Here is an 8781-nt window from a genome sequence, read left to right as displayed (position 1 = left end):
TCTTTTCTTTAATCATCAAATAAGATAGATATAGAAAGATATCAAAAACTGAAATCAATGTTTCCTGTTTATTTGTTATGCATGTAAAAAATCTTTAATGCAAAATGCACCAAATCAATTTAATAGACATGTAGATCAATTTAAATTGTGCAACATGATTTGGAATGAATATATATTAAACTCAAGATCAGTGAATCAATTTTGCTTGATCTTATCTTCCTCTTTGTTTCCTTGAAGCTTAGTTTTCCTTGTGACAATGGGAAATCATGCATTGAATGGTAATAGCCCAATATACTTACAAACAGCCAAGGTATCACAATCATTGTTTTTCCAGTTGCTATTGTTGCGTTGTTTTAGTCAGCATTCACATTTTCTAGTGTGATGCATAAAGGTAAACATCATCCAGCAAAGCAATTGATAAACGTGTTATAAAACTTGTATTCAGTGTTGACGCATTAAATCTACACAACGAGGATTTTTCTGAATCCATAGAGTAGAGTCAATTGTGCATGAGAATATAATAGTTAAGTTCAATGTTTTTGCAATGTAGGAAACGTAGTTTGAAGCCGCTGCATCAAAAGTTTATGAGTCATATTTGAAGAGGTATGCTGCCAAAAATTTATATATTTAGTTTTTCATGTTTTCAACATCTAAATTTTATCTAAGTGTGTGATCAGAGTTTTAGAACATGGCCGTTAGAGGTTCCAGCAATAGGAGCCAATTTGAAGTCACTAAAATTCTCAATTTTTTGGCAATTTTCTGGTTCTTGGGCATTGTGTTGTATAGTTAGCCATAGATATATATAGGAGTGTAATGATCTATATGTTCAGTGGGAGTTGGTTTCAATGCCACTATGTCTTTTAACATTTTGGGATTCTCCTATTTATTCCTATTGTTCTGAAATTGTCTGATTATTATTTGGGTTCAATTTTATTTGTTACCCTGATTTCGCAACAGTTTTGTTATTACCAGCTGAACGGAGATTTTTTTTTTGGTTTACTTTGTTTGAATATTCAATATTCTACGACATGGTAGTCCCATTGAAGGTTTTTGAGTAGTGCAGTTAAATTTGTATTGATTTACCCAGATACCTTTTGATCTCCTCAATTACCAAATTCTAACAAGTACTCCTTTAATATTGAAAGGGTTAAAGTTTCTTCACTTCCTGTGGTACCCTACGATGATGCAGATAAATTTTATCAGGTACTCATATAATAAAATGTTATTGTGTGCTCTTTGTTGCTACAAACTGTGTCCTTTTAGAATTTCTCCTATCCTTTAAGCTTTTGGATTTCCGATATACATAATTATGACGTTGGATTTTCTTTTATTTGCTCTTCAATGTTTTTTGGCTTTGTATTTGACAAGCTTATAAAGAACTTTGCTATTGGAACCAAACCAAAAAAAGAGTGAATAAAGATGAGGAGGCTGTAGGGTTATAGATTAGTTAAAGCTTGAACACAACACTTGATTAATTGTTAGCTTGTTACTCTGCTGGGATCAAGAAGGTTCATGCTTATATTTGAAAAAAGAATGGATCTTATATGAAACCATGTTCATGTTGTCGTCAGCTAATTGTTGTTCATATTGTTACCCACTCTTTCCTCTCAGTTATGTATTACATTTATTATCATTTGTTCTTTGTTCCATGTTATCCAATATGGTCTAGTAATGTTTAGTTTTGCCTCTACTTAATTAGCTGCTACAATCTGATGTGCATTTCACTGTCTGCAGAGTGAGCTTGAAGATTATCCGAGGACATAATGCAACGTATTACATTTCACTGGCTCCAAAATATTTGCATTGAGCGTGTTGCACTCGGTCGAGAATATATAGGTGCCAAGTGTCACCATCTGTTATTGATATGATGTATAACTTATGGTTTCAATATAGCACTTGAACAGCAATACGTTGCAGATATTCAATGGATAATTCATAGTTTAGTTATTACATTTTAATGGAATGCAAATCATTTTGTGAATTTGTGAGCCAGGAAAGAAATGTAAAGCTCTTGTTTGGTGCCAAATTGGCGCCACTTTTTTAAAAACAGCATGAGCAATTTAGACACCATTCTAAAAGCTGCTAGTTAATGTTATAATTGGTGTGAAAGAGGTGGCAAATGACAAGACATATTTGATGTGACAGATTGTTTGTCAAGTTAAAAGTTTTGCCACCGATTACTTATTGGTGTTCTATGCTGCATTAGAAACTGGGGCAATGGGGACTGACATTGCATGGGTGGCTGCATTGTGGCTAATGAAGAAAACAGTGGCCTATGGCATTATTAAGCACCCTTAACTGATGGTGTCCTATAGCCAATTTTGTTGTAGTGAATCAAGGGATGTTCCTTGAACACACTTATCAGAGTTCAATCAACTGACAGGTTTGCCCTTGATCAAACACCTATTGCTGTAGCACAAGGCCTGCATTGTCAAAACAGAAAGGGAAGGGTCAAATGGGAATATGGTAATTAGGATTCCAATTGGAATGCATCACAAGTGATCGATCCGGAAGAAAGTTGCAGCATCAAACAAATACTAGCTTTAGATATATCGATCTTCATCTTCCGCAAACAAAAAGCAACGTACACAATTGGAATGGTAGGATTCCCCAGCAAAAGAAACTATGAAGTCCACGTGTAAAAGTAGGTGATATGAAAAATAGTTGCCAGTTCTATAATCAAATCTCTAATGATTCATAGATATTAAGGAAGGAAAGCTTTAAAGTAAAATATGGCTCCTAAGAGAAGCAAAAGTAGCACAGCTTGAAAACACAAAATAATCTTTATATAAATCTAAAGGTCCTCTTTGTCAGGTCCGTGATGCCTTAATGGTACTAGCTGATAATGCCCTGTTTGGTTATTCAAATCGAAAGGATGAATCCAAAATTAAAATTTGCATTGAGCTTTGGAACCAAATTCATGATATCTTGGTAACCAAACTAATCATAATTTTGAGAATTAAGGTATGGCAGAGGTTCACTTTCCTACTCTAGAAAAAGTTCAAGGCTTCCCTCCATTTTTTGGTTTGGATATATATTTAAAGAAGAGGCAGGCATCTCTTCATCAAGACATTCTTTGCGTCTCCAAAAATAACAACAGCACCACTGTGCAAGAGAAAGAACCTCTACTCTTTCTTCTTCTTTTTTCCTTCTACTGAAGAAAAAAGAAAACTGAAAAAAAAAAAGGTGTGTGCTTGACATACCATTACTGGCAGTAGTAGTGGTAGTAGTAGAAGAAGAGTTTCCTAAAACCCTGGAATTGTTGCAAATCCCAGTGTTAAACGTCCTATAACCACCTCCAAGCACTCTGGCGTATACCTAAAACCAATCCAAATTCAAGAAATTAGAATGAAAATGATAATGATTCAAGTTTGTAATCGATTGTATAAAGGAGGGAGAGAAATACGGAGGTAATGGAGCGGCGAGCGAGCGAGTAAAAGAGCCTGACGCCATTGGAGCCACCCATTGGGGGGGGGGGGGGGGGGGGGGGTGGGGAAGCTCTATCGATCAATCAATCGAACAGAAAGGTTGAGTCTTTAGTGAAATTGGAATTTTGCTTCTTTTTTTTACTTTATTATTTTTTTGGGGTCTGAGGGGGTTTTGGTGTGTGATAAACCCTGGAGAAACCCTAAATTTGGAGAGAGTGGGGGAAGGTTCTAGTAGTGGACGTAGCAGAGAAAGAGAGAGAAACAGAGCCCAGTCTTGTGGGAGACACACCAAAAAACAAAAAAACAAAGTCTGTTGCTTCAAGCGAGCGCATGTTAAGGATCTAATTTAGGTGCGTGTGTGGTTCACACTCAACTCAAACTCGTGTGGTTGCAGACCTAGCTTCTTTATTTTTTTTCACTTTTCAATGCCCTACTTCTTTTACTGTTTTACAGTTTTACTTAGTTAACATTTAACACTCACTCAAGTCACGTGTTAATGGGTCCATGACTTTACCCTCAAAACTATGATGATAGAGTGAACCAAAAGGAGCTATGACACGCGCTACACGCGCCTCTCCTTCGACTTAGAGCTCTGCTAGGGTTTTTTCGTTTCAGATTCAAAGTTGTCAGGGAGATCGGATGGTGGCCGCCATGGCCAGGCTTCTGCACCACCAATTGGTTGCTCTCCCAACCCAAATCTCTTCCAAATGTCCATGATTCCCTGTTTTTACAACTTTATAACATAAGATTTCTTGAGCCGCTTCCTCCCTTCCTACACCCTAACCTTGAAAATATTAGCTATCCCATAAACCAAATCTCTAAATCTGCAACCCTCTCACTGGCCATCTTCCCACGCCTAAAAATCTATTTTTTGAGCTATAGATTTCGAACAGAATCCAACCACGGCTCGGTGGCAGCACATAATCATTTCTACTCGAAACTTGAAGAAATCAGCCGTAATGACCAGGTACGTCTCTTTAAGCGCGTTTCTGCATTAATTTTCAATAATAATTGTTGCTGCTTTTTCCTGGGTAGCACCTTGTTCCAACGCCTCGATTTCCCTCTATCAAAACTGCTGGACTGAGGTAAAAGACACCATTATTCCCCTAGTTAAAGATTTCTTCGCAAATAACCTTCCTCTAAATCTCCTGAATCATACTAACATTGCCTTCATCTCTAAAGTGGGGAACCCCAAAAAAGTCACAGATTTTAGACCTATAAGCCTTTGTAATGTTTCCTATAAGATTATGAAAAATTTTTTGATAAAACGGTTAAGGCCTTTGCTAGAGAAATGCATTTCCAATAACCAAGGAGCCTTCGCACCAGGCAGATCAATTCATGATAACATTTTAATTGCTCATGAAATCTTCTCTTTTCAGATTTCCAAAAAAAGAAGGGCCGAATAGGAGCGTTAGCTGCAAAACTGGATATGGAAAAGGCCTATGACCTTATCAGCTGGGACTATTTATCCAGTTGCCTTAGGAGGTTTGGCTTCCATAACAATTGGATCAACATGATCATGAATTGTATTACCTCAGCCTCTTTTTCTTTGCTAATTAATGGGAAGCCAACAGGTTGGTTTAAGCCAACAAGAGGCATCCGACAAGGAGATCCACTCTCTCCTTATTTGTTTATTTTAGCAATGGAACCCTTAATCCGACATTTGAATCATCTGGCTACGAGCCATAAATCTCAGGTTGGACTACTCTCTTCTCCTCTTGGTTTCAGAATCTCAAATTTAATGTTTGCTGATGACTGTCTAGTGTTTGCCAAAGCCACGAAGAAAGGAGCGAGAAACATTTCAAATGTCATAACCAGGTTCATTGAAGCCTCAGGTCAGAAAATCAATTTTAACAAATCCTCACTTTATTTTTCTAAGAATGTTCAAAATAGATTAAGGAATGAAATAGTTAATATCCTTAACATAAACCAAAAGGCTACAATTGGCAAATATCTTGGTATACATAATGTAATTTTTTGGAAAAATCCTATCAATACTAATGAACTTTTATTAAGAATCTCCAACAAGCTTGCGGGTTGGAAGAAGGGAACCCTCTCAAGAGCAGATAGACTCACCTTAATTAAATCAAATCTAGCTGGGATGCCAAACCATGCTATGTCGTGTTTTAAATGCTCCAAGAAGATAACTAATAGTATTGACAAGCAGGCCAGGTCCTTTTTATGGGGATCGGACATGAAATGCCCCCTGATTGCTTGGAAGTAGGTTTGCCAACCCAAGTCAATGAGGGGTCTAGGGATAAGTTCCTCTGCTTTCTTCAACAATGCAGCTATAGCCAAATTGGCTTGGAAAATAATTAAAGAACAAGATAACTGGTGGGCTCAAATAATGAGAAAAAAGTATCTAAGGAATGCCTCTCTTTTCTAGGTCAGGAAAAAGCAGTCAAACTCTCTTGCCTGGAAAGGAGTACTGGATGCATGAGACCTCATTCTTGAAGGCATGAGATGGATCTTAGGCAATAGAAAATCAATCCACTTCTGGATATTCAATTGGGTGTTTGATCACCCCTTGCATATTTATGTTGTAGAAGACAAAAGGCACCTAATCAATTGGGATGAAACTGTTAAAAACTATATACAGGACAAGGCTTGGAATAAGGGTAAGCTCTCCCTCTTTTTTGATCCAAACATCATTAATCAGATTACAAGTATTCCTATTCCTACAACTGAACAGGAAGATGACTTCATTTGGGGACCATCTTCAAATGGTGATTTGAGTGCTTGAATGCAACTTACGCGCAATAAGGGCACGGTCATCAAAGAAGTGGGAAATATTTAGACCCGAAATTATCGTACCACGGGGATTGAAAAGCTAACTTCAATCCTTGGTTATGTCGATTACTAAGTCACTAACAATTAACAAAGAACCTAGAAAAATAGCACGAAACTATTTACATGCCCAGCTCGGAACAACCAAGCCTAAAATCGGTCAAGAGAACCACAAATAAATGCGGAAACCCACAACCAAGTGGTATTGACAATGAAAGTGATTTATGAAATTTGATTTTGATTGTGAAAAATAAAATTGACAATTGAAAATTAATATTGGAACTAAAGATAAAGATAATAGAAACTTATCAAGAAATGAAAATTAGGTCACTAGGGTATCCTCCTAGCCAAATTCAATGCATAAATATGCTCCGATATGGTCATTTAATTCATAATGGCATCAAGAACCGTACCCAAGGCTTTTCAAGGCTCATGGGTCAATAGATTCTTTAAAGGGTATTCCTACTCCGGATCAAGGGTCGTAGAAACTCAATTGGGACAATCTAGAGCCTTGTTAGGGCCTCTAGTTGCAGCAAAAGGCGAAGAGTCCTAGAATCAAGGTTCCCAAGCTAGCCAATACGGCAATCGAAATTGGTATTGTAACTAACCATGTTCTAAACAAGTGTCCTAGCCATAAATTAGAGAAGTGATTAGGTCCCCTAATTTTTCTAGACATGCTCATCTACATATTCAAGAGTTAATCAAGCTCCTAAGCATGCATCTAAGCCAAATATTATAGAATAGAACATATGCCAAACACGAAATTGAAAACCATTAAATCAAAACATATTTATTACATTAAATCCATGCTAGGGCTCAAACCCTAGCTTCCTAAATAGACTACTCACAACCCATCCACAAATCAACAACAAAATACATCAAATAAAGAGATAAAAGTGAAGAGGAGTGAATAGTCACAAGAACAAGTCACAAATTACTATGGAGCAATTATGACAAGCCTTGATTTATGATTTTTCACTTTTACCCAATCTCAAATATTGATGATCCTTGAAATCTCTTGAGAAATTGATGAGGAATTGATATGGAGTAGTGAAGATTAAAAGAAAATATAAAGTGGGTATTGTGGTGTGGTGTTTTGGAGAAGAAGAGAGAGAAGGGTGATGGTATATGAAGATGGGGGAGTGCGGCTTCTGTTGAATTCCGGTTGAGGTGAGAGATAATATGTATATATAGGTGGCTCATCTCTAGGGTAGAGAAAGGAATCATTGGTTTCGGTGGTCTGCTCCTAGAGAAAGAAAAGGATAAGCTGCCACATGGCAGCATTTAATTGGCTCTAGTCAATTAAGCAAAGCCATGCTTAATTGTTGCACACACGTGATGATGGTGATGATGGCTGACTACTTGATTAATTAATCAAGTTAGTGATTAATTAATCAAGTCAACTGTTTCTTCTCTTCATTTCTTTATTTTCTTTTCTTCATTCTTCCTTTTTTTTTTTTTTTCTTTCTTCTCCCTTCTCATTGCATTTCCATAAATACTATCGGAGGCAATTAGATTTTGTTCCCTTGATGGCATTGACCACAGTTGATCCGTATTGACAATTTCGTCCTTTTGTCGGAAACTCCAATTTGCTCCAATTTCGCACAATTCTCTCTCGTTTCTGCAATTCCGCTTATTTTCTACACAGTAAATAAAAATGGATTAATTACATATTAATTGACATGAGGATTTGCTTATTTATAGTATTTTAAATATAATTACACGCATATAAATGCGTATAATCAAATGGCCTCTTTACCATCAAATCAGCTACTTGGTTGCAACTTAATACACAAGAAAGGCACCATCAAATTGCTCTTATCAGCAAATTATGGAAACTGGATATCCAGCCAAAAATCAAACTCTTTGGTTGGCTACTGCTAAGAGGACGATTGAAAACAAGAGATAGACTCTCTAAATTTAGAATGATAGATGACAATTCCTGCCCTATGTGTAATACTGACAATGAAACTGCAGACCATCTTTTTGGCTATTGCAGTTTTGCTGCAGAAGTGTGGAGATTGACAGGTATGCCTGCAACTTTGAACTGGAATGAGGGATATCTCAAAGTCTTCCATGATTTGTTCCTTTCTCAACCTTTTAACAGTAGCCTCTTTGCAAAAATAATCACCTCCTGTTGGAAAATCTGGAAAGCCAGGAATGATAAAGTGTTTAGAAATGCAAACCCAAACCCACAATCTGTGGTAGCAGCTTCCACTGCGAATATGGGTAATGTCAGATCTACAGAGGGACAAGCAGAGTGAGTTTTTTCCCAAAACAAACGAACCACCATTAGGTGGACAGCTCATTCTGCTTGTGCAGTTAAACTCAACTTTGATGGATCAGTAAATGGAACCTCCACTGGTGGTGGTTTTGTTATAAGTGATGTTCATGGAAGGCCCCTGGTATCTGCCACTGAACAAGTCGGTACTAATATAGTTCCTTTAACATAAGCTATTGCTCTATGTAACGGACTCGTCTGTGCTTTAGAACGAGGTCGGGACACTACAGAGTTGAAGTTGAGAGCGACTCCAAACTTGTCATTGATGCTGTTAATAAAGTTATA

General features: G+C 37.1%; 1 long non-coding RNA gene across 2 annotated transcripts; it reads left to right on the top strand.

Annotated features, from left to right (window-relative positions):
* The first annotated feature begins 306 nt into the window (after window positions 1–306).
* Window positions 307–1767, top strand: LOC112186595. 2 transcript variants are annotated; one of them, XR_002930829.2, is made up of 4 exons: window positions 337–391; window positions 551–603; window positions 1146–1203; window positions 1735–1766. It is a non-coding gene; the product is annotated as an uncharacterized LOC112186595 (long non-coding RNA). The 2 variants fall into 2 exon arrangements; XR_005804478.1 differs by having other exon boundaries at window positions 307–603; window positions 1735–1767.
* The last annotated feature ends 7014 nt before the right edge of the window (window positions 1768–8781 follow it).

Source organism: Rosa chinensis, chromosome 1, assembly GCF_002994745.2.
Source record: "Rosa chinensis cultivar Old Blush chromosome 1, RchiOBHm-V2, whole genome shotgun sequence".
Taxonomy (NCBI): Eukaryota; Viridiplantae; Streptophyta; class Magnoliopsida; order Rosales; family Rosaceae; genus Rosa; species Rosa chinensis.
The sequence above is the reverse complement of the archived record's forward strand: the minus strand, read 5'-3'. Positions and strand labels throughout refer to the sequence as shown.